The sequence below is a fragment of the Leptopilina boulardi genome, unplaced genomic scaffold, assembly GCF_019393585.1.
Source record: "Leptopilina boulardi isolate dan_hultmark-lab unplaced genomic scaffold, ZJU_Lbou_2.1 LbouV2_393, whole genome shotgun sequence".
In the NCBI taxonomy this organism is placed as follows: Eukaryota; Metazoa; Arthropoda; class Insecta; order Hymenoptera; family Figitidae; genus Leptopilina; species Leptopilina boulardi.
Genome location: NW_026137966.1, coordinates 2,012,862 through 2,031,815, shown reverse-complemented (window position 1 = coordinate 2,031,815; position 18,954 = coordinate 2,012,862).

Genomic DNA, 18,954 nt, shown 5'->3' with positions numbered 1-18,954 from the left:
TTTTAAAAACTATCTGCGATTTTTAAAACCAGATGTGACTTTCTAAAGATATTTTTCTTTATCAGTAGTGAAACCAAAGTGCGTTAAATCTATTTACCAATGTAAAATTGTGACAAGTGCCAATGAAAACTGATTCTGGCATTTTCTGATGCAGAGCAGTCACTGCATTGAGTTTGAAGCCGCATTTAATTTTTTGAAACTTCAGTTGTGGAAAGAGTTCGAGAATTTTGGACCAAACAGCATCATACAAAAGTAAACTCCTATCGGTCATTATAACCCAAATTGCTGAATGAATCTATAAAATTAAATTTGAAAAATAAAATGACTAATTAAAAAAAATAATTTACTTTAAGATAAAAATAGAAAATCATTTACCTGTTCAATTTTTGATTCAACTTTTTGTACGCTTACAACGTAAAGGTGCGAAAATGGTGGTTTCACGGAAGGAAACTACGGTAATAAAATAAACAATTAAAAAGATTTTTAAAAGCATTTTTAATTTATTATTTTTAAAAATAATTGTAAATTTTCTTAAATCCCTACATTTTGATGAAAATTTAAAATTGAAATTTGTTTTGCACCTTGAAAATGTACTTTTTATTAAAACTTTATTTAAGCTAAAAAACAAAAATAAGAAAATCTAAATAGCTAAATTAAAAAAAAATTACCATTGTGACAAATCCAATACAATATTAAAATAAAATGCCGTCTTGATTAATATCAAATTTAAGAAATTTTTTTTTTAATTTACTATTTAAAAAAATTTATTTAAAAAATTTTTATTTCAAAAAGAAAAATTTTTTTTAAATTAAAAAAAAATGTTAATAAAAAAGTCTGAAAAAAATTAATTTCTAATAAAATTTAGAGAAAATTGGTTCTTTTAAATTTTAAAACTTAGAAAAAGGCACAAAAGATTTTAATGTTTCAATATTTTTAAATATAATAATCTTTAATCGTCTTACTGAGACAAAATCTTCAATGCGAGCGTTTAACGTTGGGTTATCGTTTAAAAATTTTGTCATAAAATTGGATATGAATATTATGGCGGCTGATTCGGAATTTTCGATCTCAACAATTCCTCGACATAGTTTATCAAGTTCGGTATTATTCTTTAAACTTTCCGTTAAAGTTGTCATGGATTCTGGATTTCTTGCTGACTTCGGGCATCGTTTATTTCTCATCATCGATTTAACTGACTTCAATGGAATCAACTTTTGTATTTCTTCAGGCTGCCTGTGTGACAAAAATTAAAATATATGAACTTATTTTTATTTATTCATTATAATTATTTATTTTTATTTATTTACTTTTATTATTTTTTAAATGTAGCTTCTGGAAATAAAATAATGATATCGACGATAAATTAAATTTTTATTCTTACCCCTCAAGAACCTTCTTGTGAATGGCATCGAACGAATCGAGAGTGGTTTTTGATAAATGAAGCATTTGGGTTTTTAGTCGCGATATGGTCGCACCCTCAATCATCGGTTGATCACAATGTATTCCGAACAATTCAATTTCTCCACTATCATTTTCTTCAGCGTACGCAACGCAATGAGTAGTAGATCTTGTTGCACATCTGTACGTCACTTTACTTTGGCCTTTTTTATTAGCTTTATCTTTATGATACATATAGCCTTTGGAGAAATATTTGAAAGTGTCTCCACGCTCTCCAGGCAACTTTTCCATAATTACCTTTTCAATAAATTTCCTTCTTTCAAATTAAATTTTTTAGTCTTTAATTATTAATTTTAATTTATCGACCTCAAATTGCATTCGAAAACTTGCACGCCTTGATGTTTATTGATTAATCACTAAGTAAAACAAAAAAAAAGAAAAGCAATAATATGCTTATTTCACATAGCTTGTTGTTTTTTCATTGACAAAATAATATTTGAATATGGTATTTAGTATTCCAAGAATATAATTAAAATGTAATTAATACAAATTTAAAAAGTTGTAATTTTAATATTTTATGGTTCTAACGTAAAATAATAATGTAAAAGCTTTATATAATAATTTCAAGTCTTTTTTGAAAAATATCCACTTTTTTAAGAAAATGGAAAAGGAAGAAGGAGTACGAAAAGGCTCCTCAAAATATTACCACAATGGTTACTATTATCATAAAAAAATGAAAAGTGCTACTGAGAAAAATGAAGATATAGAGTATCGGTGCGTAAATTTTTCTCGTGGCTGTTTGGGAGATGCAAAAGTAAATATAGAGTCTCAAGTTGTTGAAATTACAAAAAATCACAACCATAAAGCGGATTTCAACGCTCAGTCAGTGTCACTTTTGAAAAATAAAATTTTGAAAAAAAGTGAAACAGCGAAAATAAAACCTAAACATTTATTTAATTCAATTGTTTCCAAGTAAGTAATGAGCTAATTCCGACTTTTTTAAAATGATGATGTATTTGTAATAAATGATAGATTTTTTATTTAAAAAAATATTATGTACATGTTAACCGTATTTAATTTTTGAAAAAATTTACTATTTTTCAAGTATGTAAGTTTATTGTGAAATAATATTTTTAATTCCTTTGGGGTTGTCCATAAACCCCGTAGCTCTTTAGGGGAGGGGGGTCAAGTCATTTGCTACGGTAAGACGAAAAAATTGCGCTATTGTAGGGAAAAGTGTTCTTCATGGGGGGAGAGGGGGGTCAAAATTTAAAAAAAAATGTACTACGTGATTTATGGACGGCCCCTTTCGCATGGTGGCCACTAAAAACAATCAAAAAATATCCCTGACAATTCCCTTACCTTCCTTGACTTTCACCGCTAAATAATCAGTAATTATGTAAGTTGGTTTTTTCATTGAACTTTTTAACAAAAAATTTTATTTCAGATTTCCTAAAATTCAATTATTTTGAAATTTTTTAACGAAAATTCTATTCCAAATTAATTGAATTTTTCATGGATTAAAATTTAGAAAAATTTAAATTTTAATTGATTCTTGAATAATTGAATTTTCCAAAGATTAAAATTTGGAATAATTAAAATTGTACTTGATTCTTGAATAATTGAATTTTAAACTGATTATAGTTGAAATAATTGATTTTTTTATTTATTAAAATTTAGAATAATTGAAATTTCACTTGATTCTTGAATAATTGAATTTTAAAGTGATTAAAATTTTGAAACAGTTGAGTTTTTTCATGTATTAAAACTTGGAATAATTAAATTTTTAATTGATAAAAATTTCAGTAAACTGAGCTTTTGTAGCAATAATTTTTTTTCTGTTCTTAAGTATTATTTCAGTTAATATTAATTTTAATGAGAAATATTTCTATATTTTACTATTAATAAAAAATTAACTATTTTTAAAGTTTAGTTAAATTTAAATCTTTTCCTAACGATTCCCCTGACTAATCAAAAATTTTCCTGACTTTTCCTTGATTTCTAGGTTTTTCCTAACCAGTGGCTACCATGCTTTTAAACTGACATCCATATTTTTAAAGTGGGGCAGACAACGATCTTGCATTGTGTTTCAAAATTACTTTAAAGTTTCAAAAAATGATCTAAGCCTTTAAAACATTGATTTACAATTTTTATATTTATTTTGAAGTAAAAATTAATTAAATTCAAAAAATTATAGAGAATCATTGAGTCTTGGATCGTCCATTAATTATAACTCAATGAGAGCAGCAATGCAGCGTCGGAAAAGCGTAGGCGGACTACCAAAGATTCCGAAACACTTATTAGATTTTGAGCAAATTTTAAACAACAGTTTTCAACCGACAAAAGAACTATTTAGAGGAATTGTCGAAGCAGATGGTGGATCAGCAGCTGCAATTTTTGCATCTGACTTAATGCTTGAATTATTAAATTCAGATGAAACAAAAAGAGTCGAAATTGACGCTACTTTTGCGGTAAAAATGGACCACTGATCTTAAAACTTAACCCGACCCGACCTGACCTGACCTGACTCAACTACCATAAGATCTAACCTAAACTAACGTGATCTAAAATTATATACAGATAACTTTTGTCTAGAATTTCAAAAGCCACGAAACTTTAGATGTAGGCGCTTTGCGCCTACTTCTTATCCCGATTTTTTATTGAATCATTTTGTTAAATTATTTAATGAGAGATATTTCTATTATTTCATTAATCGAACTTACCTGATTTAAAACTTTAAATGTTACTGTTTCACTGTAGGTATCACCACGGGATCTAAGAATTTATCAGCTTTATACAGTACATATAGAAAACCGGGGTGCAGTAAGTCCTTTTTTCGATTTTAAAGACTTGAATTACAAGTTATTTATTATTTTAATTATATATAATTTTCTTAGTTACCCATTATTTATAATTTATTTATATCAATCATATTTTTTTTACAACTTATCAGGAATTTTGTGCGGTTTGGGTTTTGATGACTCATAAGAAATTAAAACTGTACACTGCTGTATGGAAAAAGATAATGGAACTTGCCCCGAATTTGATGGTAAATATTACAGAAATAATGTCTGATTTTGAATCAGCAATCCCGCAATCAGTCCGCAACTGTATATCAAGATTAATCTCCATCAAGGGATGCTGGTTTCATTTTTGCCAGGTTATTTTTATACTTTATATATAATTAAAAGAAAAAATTATTATAATTGATATTTAATACCTAAATTAACGACTTGAATTCCAACGTAGAAAGGTTTCCGGAATTTCTGCGGATTGACTTCGGAAAATTCTGCGGAGTTATTTCCGGAAAGTTCTGCGGAGTGATTTTCGGATAATTCAGCGGAGTGATTTCCGGAAAGTTCTGCGGAGTGATTTTCGGAAAATTTTGCGGAATGATTTCCGAAAATCACTCTGCATAATTTTCTGGAAAGGGGCCGTTCAAGTATTACGTAAGTAACTTATGGGGAGGGGGGGTTTCTGATTTGCTTACGGTAATGTTAATATTAGGGAGGGGATAATGACAAAATGCTTATTAGGGGAGGGGGGTCTAAAAACCATAAAAATATGTTTACGTAATACTTGAATGGCCCCAAATCACTCTGCATGATTTTTCTGCTATCACTCCTCGAATTTTTCCGATGTCTATCCGCAAATTTTTCTGAAGTCAATTCGCAGACAAATTTTTAGATAGACTTCGAAAAAATTTGCGGAGTGATTGCGGAAAATTCTGCGGAGTGATTTTCGTTAATTTTTTACACAAATTTCCGGAAATTATTTTTTAAAATTTCCTGAAATCACTCTGCAGAAATATCTGGAAATCACTTCGCAGAATTTTCCGCAATCATTTTCGGAAATTTTTTTGAAAATTCCAAAAGTCACTGCGCAGAACTTTCTGGAAATCGCTCTGCAGAATTTTCTGCAATCACTCCCCAAATTTTTCCGAAGTCTATCCCACAAATTTTTCTAAAGGCAATCCGCAGAAATTCCGGAAACCTTTCCACATGGGTTTAAACGCTTTACTATTATATTATACTTATTTATTATTTTTTAAGTGTTTATTGAGAAGGTGGAAGAAGTTGGGCTTAATTCGCTTAAAATCTCCGAAAAAGGCCTTGTGGATGGCAATGAACCTCGCTTTGGCACCAGAAACGTACTTCGAAGAAGGTTTAAAATTAATAGAAAGTTTGTGCCACGAGGATATAAAACAATTTAAACAAATTAAGTTGTTTTTTGAATATTTGAGACAGCAATGGCTTCCTCTTGCAGATGTTGTTTGCATGTACGACAATGGCAGAAGAACGAATAATGCCGTGGAAAGCTTCCACAAAAATGCTTTCGATGAATTAGGAGGAAATCATCCTAACATGTACTCATTTCTCAGTGAGTTAAATTAAATTAAATTGTAGTAATTTTTTCTCTAAAATAATCAAGATCTGTCAGTTATATTAACTGCAGACATTAAAACTTTTCTTTTAATCATATTGAATTAATCTTTAAATATATTGATTAACAAAAATACCACTATAAAGTTTAAAAATATTAGCATCTTTAATTATTTTAAGAAAAAATAGCGTAAATGCACATTTTAAAAAAATTAAAACATTTGAGAAAAAAGGTTCAAAAATTTAAGATTTCTTATTAACTTTTGTAACTGTCGATATTCTAAACTTTAATTTAGTTGAGAGTATCTTAACAAATAAATTTTTTTAAATAATAAAAATTTCTAAAATTTAACCCATTATAATTATAATTTTTAAGCAAAAATGTCTTCCTACATCAAATCTGAAGACATGCAGTTTCTACGACTTCAAAAAGGGTTCTCTATTCGTCGAAATGTACCGAAAAAATACATAAGCAATGATGCACATATTCTTCATTGCCAGCAAGAATTAGTTAACGAAAAGTAAGACAGAGTGCAAAAATTAAGAATATGTCAACTTGTACAATAATTTTTAAATTATTTTAAATTACAAATTTTATATTTTCGCTATAAAAAAGTATTTGCTTCGATCGTTAATAATCCTTCATAAATTTAAAATTATTTTTATTATAAACATAAATAGGATGACGCTGGCAACGTTTTTGAATGACGTTATATCGCGTGAACAACAGCAACAATTCAGCGAGATCTTTGAAATTACGGGTAATAAAGAACAGACTAGAATAATAAGAAAAAATTAATAACTAATAAAATCATATAGTTATTCCACTTGAAGTTTAAGCTTTAAAATTATCGAAACAATTTTTTTAGAATTATCTGATCAATAAACAATCCTGTTGAAGAGAAATCCGATCTATCAGGTACCCCAGAAAATATAGAAAAAACATAACCATAGAAAGATAATAATAATGATAAGGAGACATTTATATAACAGTAATAATAATATTATTTATTATTATAAGTATTATATATTAACTATAAAAATTATAAACTTATACTTACCTGAGTTAATAATGTAGATAAAACTACGCCAACAACAAGCAAAACTAACGAGGAAAATGATAATTTCAAACGTAACGAAAATGTAAATGCGAGGGAAAAACTCACAGCTGAAATAAAGAGAAAAAGAGGACGACCATTATCGAAATCGAAAATCGACAAGTCGCCAGAAAAACTTAAAACAAATAGAGGGCGATCGTCAAAATACGTAAAGGAAGATAAGCAGAATCAAGCACCTCCTCCGAAAAGGGGACGAAAAACAAAGCAGAATTGAAATTTCTAATATTAATATTATTTACTATAATTGTACAATGTTAAAATTCAATTTCATTCGATATTATTCCATTTATTAATGTTTATTTTCTTAATATCTTTTACACACTGTAATAATCAACTAATTATAAAATAAAATAATTTATATTTATGTAAATTAAAAATTGTTTCTAGTCATTTTAAAAAAATATCTATTTTTAAAAGTTCTCTTCTATAGACATGGTAAATGGAACGCCACAACTCTTTATCTTATTTCAAAAAGATCACTCGTGTAGAATCGGTCAGGAGAGAAAAAATGAATTAAATATTTGACATTATATTTAAGTTTGGAAACATATTTCATTTAGTATCAATCAGTAGAGAATAAAAAAAATTAATTAAATTTTGCAGAGTTCCTTCGTGTAAAAGTTAAAAGTAAAAAGAAAAAAATTAAATTAATCATTGAAAATTATATTTAAGATTGAAGAGTTCTTTCCTGTAAAGTCAGTTATTGGAGGGAAAAAAATTGAAACAAGTTTTACAGATTTTACATCAGTGGAGTCGCTCAATGGAGAGATAAAAGTTAAACTAAACTATCGAGATTTTTACTAAGTTTAAAAGTACTTTTATGTTGAATCGGTCAGTGGAGAGTAAAAAAAATTTTTATCACTTTTGGAGAGTTTAATCGTGTAGAGTCAGTGTGTAGAGAGAACAAAAATTGAACTAAAACTTTCAGCTTTTATTTAAGACTGGACAATCTTTCTGTAAAATCAATCAGTGGAGAGTAAAAAATATTGAAATAAATTTTGGAGAGTTTATTCGTGAAGAATCGATGATTGAAGAGATAAAAAATGGATCAAAAAATTTTCGTTTTTATTAAAGATTGGCGAATCCTTTCGTGTAGAATCAGTCAGTGGAGAATAAAAAAAATTGAATTAAGTTTTGGAGAGTTTATTCGTGTAGAGTCGATTTGTGGAGAGATAAAAAGTGGAATTATAACTTTAAATTTTTATTTAAGATTAAAGAATCCTTTCGTGTAGAATCAGTCTGTGAAGAGTAAAAAAAATGGAATTAAGTTTTGGAGAGTTTACTCGTGTAGAGTCGATTTGTGGAGAGATAAAAAGTTGGAACTAGAACTTTAAATTTTTATTCAAGATTGGAGAATCATTTCGTGTAGAATCAGTCAGTGGAGAAGTAAAAAAAATTGAATTAAGTTTTGGAGAGTTTACTCGTGTAGAGTCGATTTGTGGAGAGATAAAAAGTTGGAACTAGAACTTTAAATTTTTATTCAAGATTGGAGAATCATTTCGTGTAGAATCAGTCAGTGGAAAGTAAAAAAAATTGAAGTAAATTTTGGAGAGTTTACTCATGTAGTGTCGATTTGTGGAGAGATAAAAAATTGATCAAATAATTTTCGTTTTTATTCAAGATTGGAGAATCATTTCGTGTAGAATCAGTCAGTGGAGAATAAAAAAATTGAATTAAGTTTTGGAGAGTTTATTCGTGTAGAGTCGATTTGTGGAGAGATAAAAAGTTGGAACTAGAACTTTAAATTTTTATTCAAGATTGGAGAATCATTTCGTGTAGAATCAGTCAGTGGAAAGTAAAAAAAATTGAAGTAAATTTTGGAGAGTTTACTCATGTAGTGTCGATTTGTGGAGAGATAAAAAATTGATCAAATAATTTTCGTTTTTATTCAAGATTGGAGAATCATTTCGTGTAGAATCAGTCAGTGGAGAATAAAAAAAATTGAATTAAGTTTTGGAGAGTTTATTCGTGTACAGTCGATTTGTGGAGAGATAAAAAGTGGAATTATAACTTTAAATTTTTATTTAAGATTAAAGAATCCTTTCGTGTAGAATCAGTCTGTGAAGAGTAAAAAAAATGGAATAGATTTTGGCGAGTTTATTCGTGTAGAATCGATGTTTGAAGAGATAAAAAATGGATGAAAAAATTTTTGTTTATATTCAATATTGATGAATCCTTTCGTGTAGAATCAGTCAGTGGAAAGTAAAAAAAATTGAAGTAAATTTTGGAGAGGTTTATTCATGTAGAATCGATGTTTGAAGAGATAAGAAAAGGATCAAAAAATTTTAGTTTTTATTCAAGATTGGAGAATAATTTCGTGTAGAATCAGTCAGTGGAGAGTAAAAAAAATTGAAATAGATTTTGATGAGTTTATTCGTGTAGAATCGATGTTTGAAGAGATAAAAAATGGATCAAAAAATTTTCGTTTTTATTCAAGATTGGAGAATCCTTTCGTGTAGAATCAGTCAGTGGAAAATAAAAAAAATTGAATTAAGTTTTGGAGAGTTTAATCGTGTAGAGTCGATTTGTGAAGAGATAAAAGTGGAATTAAAACTTTAAGTTTTTATTCAAGATAGGAGAATCCATTCGTGTAGAATCAGTCAGTGCAGAATAAAAAAAATTGAATTAAGTTTTGGAGAGTTTATTCGTGTACAATCGATGTTTGAAGAGATAAAAAATGGATCAAAAAATTTTCGTTCTTATTCAAGATTGGAGAATCATTTCGTGTAGAATCAGTCAGTGGAAAGTAAAAAAAATTGAAGTAAATTTTGGAGAGGTTTATTCGTGTAGAATCGATGTTTGAAGAGATAAGAAAAGGATCAAAAATTTTTAGTTTTTATTCAAGATTGGAGAATCATTTCGTGTAGAATCAGTCAGTGGAGAGTAAAAAAAATTGAATTAAGTTTTGGAGAGTATATTCGTGTAGAATCGATTTCTGGAGAGATAAAAAATAGATCAAATAATTTTCGTTTTTATTCAAGATTGGAGAATCATTTCGTGTAGAATCAGTCAGTGGAGAATAAAAAAAATTGAATTAAGTTTTGGAGAGTTTAATCGTGTAGAGTCGATTTGTGGAGAGATAAAAAGTGGAATTAAAACTTTAAGTTTTTATTCAAGATTGGAGAATCCTTTCGTGTAGAATCAGTCAGTGGAAAATAAAAAAAATTGAATTAAGTTTTGGAGAGTATATTCGTGTAGAATCGATTTGTGGAGAGATAAAAAATTGATCAAATAATTTTCGTTTTTATTCAAGATTGGAGAATCATTTCGTGTAGAATCAGTCAGTGGAGAGTAAAAAAAATTGAATTAAGTTTTGGAGAGTATATTCGTGTAGAATCGATTTGTGGAGAGATAAAAAATTGATCATATAATTTTCGTTTTTATTCAAGATTGGAGAATCATTTCGTGTAGAATCAGTCAGTGGAGAATAAAAAAAATTGAATTAAGTTTCGGAGAGTTTAATCGTGTAGAGTCGATTTGTGGAGAGATAAAAAGTGGAATTAAAACTTTAAGTTTTTATTCAAGATTGGAGAATCCTTTCGTGTAGAATCAGTCAGTGGAAAATAAAAAAAATTGAATTAAGTTTTGGAGAGTTTATTCGTGTACAGTCGATTTGTGGAGAGATAAAAAGTGGAACTAAAACTTCAAGTTTTTATTGAAGATTGGCGAATCCTATCGTGTAGAATCAGTCAGTGGAGAGTAAAAAAAATTGAAATAGATTTTGATGAGTTTATTCGTGTAGAATCGATGTTTGAAGAGATAAGAAAAGGATCAATAAATTTTAGTTTTTATTCAAGATTGGAGAATCATTTCGTGTAGAATCAGTGGGTGGAGAGTAAAAAAAATTGAATTAAGTTTTGGAGAGTATATTCGTGTAGAATCGATTTCTGGAGAGATAAAAAATTGATCAAATAATTTTCGTTTTTATTCAAGATTGGAGAATCATTTCGTGTAGAATCAGTCAGTGGAAAGTAAAAAAAATTCAAGTAAATTTTGGAGAGTTTGCTCGTGTAGAGTCGATTTGTGGAGAGATAAAAAGTGGATCAAAAAATTTTAGTTTTTATTCAAGATTGGAGAATCCTTTCGTGTAGAATCAGTCAGTGGAAAATAAAAAAAATTGAATTAAGTTTTGGAGAGTTTATTCGTGTACAGTCGATTTGTGGAGAGATAAAAAGTGGAACTAAAACTTCAAGTTTTTATTGAAGATTGGCGAATCCTATCGTGTAGAATCAGTCAGTGGAGAGTAAAAAAAATTGAAATAGATTTTGATGAGTTTATTCGTGTAGAATCGATTTTTGAAGAGATAAAAAATGGATCAAAAAATTTTCGTTTTTATTCAAGATTGGAGAATCCTTTCGTGTAGAATCAGACAATGAAGAGTAAAAAAAATTGAAATAAGTTTAAAAGAGAGTTTAATCGTGTAGAGTCGATTTGTGGAGAGATAAAAGTGGAATTAAAACTTTAAGTTTTTATTCAAGATTGGAGAATCCTTTCGTGTAGAATCAGTCAGTGCAGAATAAAATAAATTGAATTAAGTTTTGGAGAGTTTATTCGTGTAGAATCGATGTTTGAAGAGATAAAAAATGGATCAAAAAATTTTCGTTTTTATTCAAGATTGGAGAATCATTTCTTGTAGAATCAGTCAGTGGAAAGTAAAAAAAATTGAAGTAAATTTTGGAGAGGTTTATTCGTGTAGAATCGATGTTTGACGAGATAAGAAAAGGATCAAAAAATTTTAGTTTTTATTCAAGATTGGAGAATCATTTCGTGTAGAATCAGTCAGTGGAGAGTAAAAAAAATTGAAATAAATTTTGGAGAGTTTACTCATGTAGAGTCGATTTGTGGAGAGATAAAAGTGGAATTATAACTTTAAGTTTTTATTCAAGATTGGAGAATCCTTTCGTGTAGAATCAGTCAGTGGAGAATAAAAAAAATTGAATTAAGTCTTGGAGAGTTTATTCGTGTAGAATCGATGTTTGATGAGATAAAAAATGGATCAAAAAATTTTCGTTTTTATTCAAGATTGGAGAATCATTTCGTGTAGAATCAGTCAGTGGAAAGTAAAAAAAATTGAAGTAAATTTTGGAGAGGTTTATTCGTGTAGAATCGATGTTTGAAGAGATAAGAAAAGGATCAATAAATTTTAGTTTTTATTCATGATTGGAGAATCATTTCGTGTAGAATCAGTGGGTGGAGAGTAAAAAAAATTGAATTAAGTTTTGGAGAGTATATTCGTGTAGAATCGATTTCTGGAGAGATAAAAAATTGATCAAATAATTTTCGTTTTTATTCAAGATTGGAGAATCATTTCGTGTAGAATCAGTCAGTGGAAAGTAAAAAAAATTCAAGTAAATTTTGGAGAGTTTGCTCGTGTAGAGTCGATTTGTGGAGAGATAAAAAGTGGATCAAAAATTTTAGTTTTTATTCAAGATTGGAGAATCCTTTCGTGTAGAATCAGTCAGTGGAAAATAAAAAAAATTGAATTAAGTTTTGGAGAGTTTATTCGTGTACAGTCGATTTGTGGAGAGATAAAAAGTGGAACTAAAACTTCAAGTTTTTATTGAAGATTGGCGAATCCTATCGTGTAGAATCAGTCAGTGGAGAGTAAAAAAATTTGAAATAGATTTTGATGAGTTTATTCGTGCAGAATCGATGTTTGAAGAGATAAAAAATGGATCAAAAAATTTTCGTTTTTATTCAAGATTGGAGAATCCTTTCGTGTAGAATCAGACAATGAAGAGTAAAAAAAATTGAAATAAGTTTTGGAGAGTTTAATCGTGTAGAGTCGATTTGTGGAGAGATAAAAGTGGAATTAAAACTTTAAGTTTTTATTCAAGATTGGAGAATCCTTTCGTGTAGAATCAGTCAGTGCAGAATAAAATAAATTGAATTAAGTTTTGGAGAGTTTATTCGTGTAGAATCGATGTTTGAAGAGATAAAAAATGGATCAAAAAATTTTCGTTTTTATTCAAGATTGGAGAATCCTTTCGTGTAGAATCAGACAATGAAGAGTAAAAAAATTGAAATAAGTTTTGGAGAGTTGAATCGTGTAGAATCGATGTTTGAAGAGATAAAAAATGGATCAAAAAATTTTAGTTTTTATTCAAGATTGGAGAATCATTTCTTGTAGAATCAGTCAGTGGAAAGTAAAAAAAATTGAAGTAAATTTTGGAGAGGTTTATTCGTGTAGAATCGATGTTTGAAGAGATAAGAAAAGGATCAAAAAATTTTAGTTTTTATTCAAGATTGGAGAATCATTTCGTGTAGAATCAGTCAGTGGAGAGTAAAAAAAATTGAATTAAGTTTTGGAGAGTATATTCGTGTAGAATCGATTTGTGGAGAGATAAAAAATTGAACAAATAATTTTCGTTTTTATTCAAGATTGGAGAATCATTTCGTGTAGAAAAAGTCAGTGAAGAATAAAAAAAATTGAATTAAGTTTTGGAGAGTTTATTCGTGTACAGTCGATTTATGGAGAGATAAAAAGTGGAACTAAAACTTCAAGTTTTTATTGAAGATTGGCGAATCCTATCGTGTAGAATCAGTCAGTGGAGAGTGAAAAAAATTGAACTAGATTTTGATGAGTTTATTCGTGTAGAATCGATGTTTGAAGAGATAAAAAATGGATCAAAAAATTTTCGTTTTTATTCAAGATTGGAAAATCCTTTCGTGTAGAATCAGACAATGAAGAGTAAAAAAAATTGAAATAAGTTTTGGAGAGTTTAATCGTGTAGAGTAGATTTGTGCAGAGATAAAAGTGGAATTAAAACTTTAAGTTTTTATTCAAGATTGGAGAATCCTTTCGTGTAGAATCAGTCAGTGCAGAATAAAATAAATTGAATTAAGTTTTGGAGAGTTTATTCGTGTAGAATCGATGTTTGAAGAGATAAAAAATGGATCAAAAAATTTTCGTTTTTATTCAAGATTGCAGAATTATTTCGTGTAGAATCAGTCAGTGGAAAGTAAAAAAAATTGAAGTAAATTTTGGAGAGTTTGCTCGTGTAGAGTCGATTTGTGGAGAGATAAAAAGTGGATCAAAAAATTTTAGTTTTTATTCAAGATTAGAGAATCCTTTCGTGTAGAATCAGTCAGTGGAGAGTAAAAAAAATTGAAATAAATTTTGGAGAGTTTACTCATGTGGAGTCGATTTATGGAGAGATAAAAAGTGGAACTAGAACTTCAAGTTTTTATTGATGATTGGAGAATCCTTTGGTGTAGAATCAGTCAGCGGAGAGTAAAAAAATGGAATAAGTTTTGGAGAGTTTACTCATGTAGAGTCAGTGTGTGGAGAGATAAGAAATTGAAATAAAATTTCAAGTTTTTATTTTAGATTGAAGAATCCATTCGTGTAGAATCGGTCAGTAGAGAGTAAAAAAATTGTATCAAGCTTTGGAGAGTTTCTCTGCGTAGAGTCAGTTCGTGTAGGATTCTAACTTTGTAATTTATTTAGTTTTGTATAGTTTTGCTGTGTAGAGTCAGTCTGTGAAGAATCAAATATCTAACCCCTTTTTACTTATTATATTATACAGTAACTCTGTGTAGAGTCCGTCAGGTGAGAGTAAGATTGCGTTTTGAGTATTCATATGTATAATCTACCATGTAAAATCGGTCTTTGAAGAATTGGAAAAGGTTGAACTGAGTCCCTGCCTGCATAAGTTCTATGCTTTTTCGGGGATAGACTCTTGCAACTGGCGATTAGGCCACGCCCACCTTTACTTAATTGGAACTGGCCTAATCGCCAGTTGCAAGAGTCTATCCCCGAAAAAGCATAGAACTTAAGCAAACATAGTAGGATGATGTTATGTGCGATCTTCGCATGGTGCCGTTGGATTAAAAGTATAATAAGTATGTAATAAGAGGCTATATGACAAACTTTATTAGCATAGACAAGTTTCATGCTAAAAAGACATACGATTGTACTATAATTACTCAAATTTCATGTCTATATAGCATAGAAAATTTCTGTGCATTAAATGTAAACCTTTCTATACTATAAAAGGCAGATTTTTCTCTCCGTGTAGTTGGACACTTTTCACAAAAAAATATATATAATTTTCATCAATATGATGGGTCGAGAGGCGAAACGTGCGAAGTCAAGCGTGTGTGTAACCACGTTTTTCGGCAAGGAGCCGGTCGCAGCGTAGTTCCTAATCTAGCCTAAACTGACCTAGTAGCGCGCACCATTAGTTCTAGACAGCGCCGTGGCGGCAAAATATTTTCAAATTCAAAATATGTTAATTAGTAATAATTTACAAATAAATTATTTCTTTCATTAATATCTCTAGAATAATCAATAAAATTAACTAAAATAAATCAAATATCAATAAATCTTGAAAATTAACAAAATTAATCGTACAGTAAAATATATCAATAATTCAAGTTTAAACGCGAAAATGTCAAAATTAATAATAATACGCAATAATACAATTTGATTTTAATTTAATTTAAGATTCAACGCAAATGACAAAATTCTAAATTTTTAGTTGTTTATCGAAATAGAATTTAAAAGAAAACTTGAGCGATTTTACAAAACTTGGTTGACTCTGGAACTCATCTTTGGTTAATAATATAAATATTGGGTCATTGGCGTTGTCGTCCAGTTAATTGGCAACCAAGGCGATATTGCGAGTTGGTATCGAGGCTTTCGATAAATGATTAGTTGGCTTAGTGGTGTCAGCGAGTGGGTTGGAACATCCAACGACAAAATTGGTGGCAGCAGCCAAAAGTGGAGTGACATCTTTCAAAAGTGTGCAAAGAAAACAACAGCATCGGTTCCAAAACCGGTTAAAGTGCAGATGGCGATCAGAACAGCCAAATAAAATTGAAGTGGCATCCAAAACGGCCAAGAAGTGTGTGTGGACAGAAAAACGGTTAAAGAGAGCATTTTTTGTAAGTGTGCTCCAAGCATCAAACTTTGCAGTGGTGAGACGTCATCTACCAAACGAGTAAAAGTGGTGTCGAACAGCCAAAATAATACAGCAAACAGTCAAAATAATGCAGCAAACAGCCAAAATAGTACATGGGTGGATCTCGAACGTCCAAATGACCAATATGTTTTCTTCTTGTAGTTTCATGTAGAATACAGTGTAGTCCATGAATCGCTCAGCGCAATACATAAAAAAAATTCAAGAACAGTAAACAAAAATAATCAAATAAATTTCTATCTATCGATTGTCGAGTCGTGGAGCAGAGATTTCTCGCGTAAGTGTCCAAAAGGAGGGTTTCAAGTTTATTTTCGCAGAATTTAATAAATAAATCTCAGACAATTTCAACTCGGGTGTGACGTGTCGAAATTGTCACGTCACAACACCATATTAATCTTAATTACAAAAACTTGTAAAGTTACGTTGAACGTAAATGTATAAAACGAATGGGATTAATTATTATATATTCAGGGATATATTACCGGGGTCATATTTATAAACATAGAATTCATAAAAAGACAAAAAAACACTAATGAGTTACTTAAATAATTTAGATATACATTAAATTTTTAGGGTTATAATATACGTGGTTTAATCACATAACAATTAAGAATTTTAATATTAGACTCTTTTATCATAAAAAATGGGTATAATTTTTGAAAAATTCAAACATCATATTGTTCTATCTTCTTGAACTAAATATTTAGAATTAACAAATATATAAGTTAATTATAACTAACCTGGTTTTCTTTACGCTAATTAAACAGTTTAAGAATATAAAAGTACTTTTGTTAAAATACACGGTAAATTTCATGCTTCGAATATATGCGCACGTAGCGCCAGACTACGTCATACGTGGGTGCGAGTTTATTCTACAATTAAGAATAATGTCGCGAATGTGTGATGAAAATCCTATAAGAATAGCCTTGTCCGATCTTTGAACCATAAAAAAAGTTATTTTTTTGTCGACCAGTGTAGCCACACAATCTGTATTTTGTATAATTAAAGTTTATTAGTGCTTAATCTCATATTTTAACATGGTAGCAGAGCGTGGTTGTGGAGCCATCTGCCCTTCAGTAATTCAGCAAAAGGATTCACAAACGGAAGATTAACAAAATTGGTTAATTGAAAAGTGAAAGTTTAAATAATTAAATAATAATTTCATTGTTTAACTACGATTTAAATCAAGAAAAATAAATAATAAACTCAGACCGCGAGTTTGTCGTTAAAATTGGATGTTACAAGACGCCACAAAAAGTGACGTTAAGCACATGGTCGACTCAGAAAAAATTGATAAAGTGAAATTCAAAGACGTATTTGAAAAAGCGATAACAAAAAATTTTTGTTAATAAATATCGCAGTTTTTGGTGAAAATGCCGAAAGACGATGAAATAACAGTTAAGGCCTTTGACGGTTGTGATTATAATTTATGGAAGAAGAGCATATTTAAAAATGAAAAAATGCGATGAGCCCGCAAAAAGAGAAAAATTAGCTACTGATTATCAAGATTCCTGGAACGAAAAAGAAGTCAAGGCAATGCATTATATTTATAGTAGCATCACAAATGAGCAGCTGGAATTTGTTGGAGATGAGGAGACAGCTATCGGCATTATGAAAATATTTGATAAAAGGTACCTGAAGGAATCTTCTGCATTGCAATTTTTGTGTACGAAACAAATTAGATGGACTTAAACTGAAAGACTTTGATGACACAAGTATATTTTTACCGAATTTAAAAAAACTATAAACGAACTGAAAAGTGCGGGTGGATAAGTGAGTGAACAAGAAAAATTAAATTATATGCTAAGAACACTTCCAGACTCTTTAAGTTATGTTGGTGACTTAATTGATTCCATGAAAGAAGAAGAAAGGAACTGTGAGTTTTTGAAAAATAAAATCTCTTTCTGGGAATTACAAAATAAAAGTGCAATAAGCAAAAAGAAAACAAGTGCCTTTAAAGCCGAAAGACATCAGCCGGTATCGGCACCTCAACAACAGCAATCGGAGCTGTATCGTGGTGGCCGTGGAGGTCGTGGCGGAAGAGGTTAGTCACAAAGATGTAATGTCGCTGATTACGAATCCAATGTTAGTTTTTCAAAATTCAAAATGTGGATCCAATATGTGCTCATTGTAGTACAAAAGCTGACCAAAAGCAAACGTCCTGGATATGTAAAACTTGTAATGTTCCACTCTGCCTATTGCCAGCAAGAAATTGTTTCGCCGCTTATCACAACTAAAAATGGAATTTTACTTACGATCCGACATTTCCAATTTTAAAAAACACACTTGATATTTGTAATCAGCAACTATAACAATCAGCCTTTTTCAAGGCTACCAAATCATCTTGAAAAACCCCGAGTAACAAGTTTCAAGCGAATTGCATTAGATTTTAAAAATCGTACGCCTTATTGGATCCGAAATTTTTAATTTTTGAAAACTGACTTCAGATTCGCAATCAGCTACCCCAAAAACCCCTGAGTAACAAGTTTTAAGCGAATTGCATTAAGTTTTCAAAAAGTCGTCCGCCGTTTTGGATCCTCCATTTTGAATTTTTAAAAACTGATTTCAGATTTGTAATTAGCGACCCCAAAAACCCCCGAGTAACAATTTTCAAGCGAATTGCATTAAGTTTTCAAAAAGTCGTCCGCCATATTGGATCCGGCATTTTGAATTTTTAAAAACTCATTTTAAATTCGTAATCAGCGACCCCAAAAACCCTTATAGGTGTGATCATCTGTATTTATGAATAGGAATGAAAAATGTGTACCGCAAAGGGTTAACAATGATTCGTATTATGATGAATTTATTAATTTAAAAATCCTATAAATGTAAAAGTTGGTGACGGCAGAATCTTGAAAGGCACTAAAGTTGGTAAAATCCATACGTATTATATTGTAAATGGAAGGGAAGTAAAAATAACAATATCCAATGTTTTTTACGTTAAAGATATGGATAAAAATTTAATAAGTTATGCGAAAGTAACAGATGAAAACAAAATTGTATCAATAGAGAATACTTCTAATAGCACAGGTTTACAAATTTTTTTTTTACTCGAACAAAACATTTTTTTTCTATTAATATGTGTTTTTTGAGTAAGAAAATCATATTTAAAATTTTTTTTCCCTAGTGCAA